Source organism: Monopterus albus, unplaced genomic scaffold, assembly GCF_001952655.1.
Source record: "Monopterus albus unplaced genomic scaffold, M_albus_1.0 scaffold34.1, whole genome shotgun sequence".
In the NCBI taxonomy this organism is placed as follows: domain Eukaryota; kingdom Metazoa; phylum Chordata; class Actinopteri; order Synbranchiformes; family Synbranchidae; genus Monopterus; species Monopterus albus.
The window spans coordinates 1325457-1325749 of record NW_018127914.1 but is presented as its reverse complement, the minus strand read 5'-3'; the positions used below and the strand labels follow the sequence as shown (position 1 = coordinate 1325749).

The 293-nt window shown below is 46.1% G+C and overlaps 1 protein-coding gene across 1 annotated transcript in view; it reads left to right on the top strand.

The window, feature by feature from the left end:
* Positions 1-293, top strand: part of LOC109958800 (CUB and sushi domain-containing protein 3-like) — a 314581-nt gene that overhangs the window by 289582 nt on the left and 24706 nt on the right. The gene's annotated exons all lie outside the window — the stretch shown is intronic.

Genomic DNA, 293 nt, shown 5'->3' with positions numbered 1-293 from the left:
ACCCTGCTGTTATGTGCTGGATTGTCTCAGGGGAAACTTTGCACAGCCTGCACCTGGGGTCCTGCCTGGTATGGTCACTTTTATTGGCCAAGTATGTTACGCACAAGGAATTTGTTTCCGGTACAGAACCGATGGCAGCCATCTGCGGCGCCACCTCTACCGATGGCTCTAACCATCGGGGGATATGTGTGTGTGTGTATATATACAGTGGGTACGGAAAGTATTCAGACCCCCTTAAAATTTTCACTCTTTGTTATATTGCAGCCATATGCTAAAATCATTTAAGTTCATTT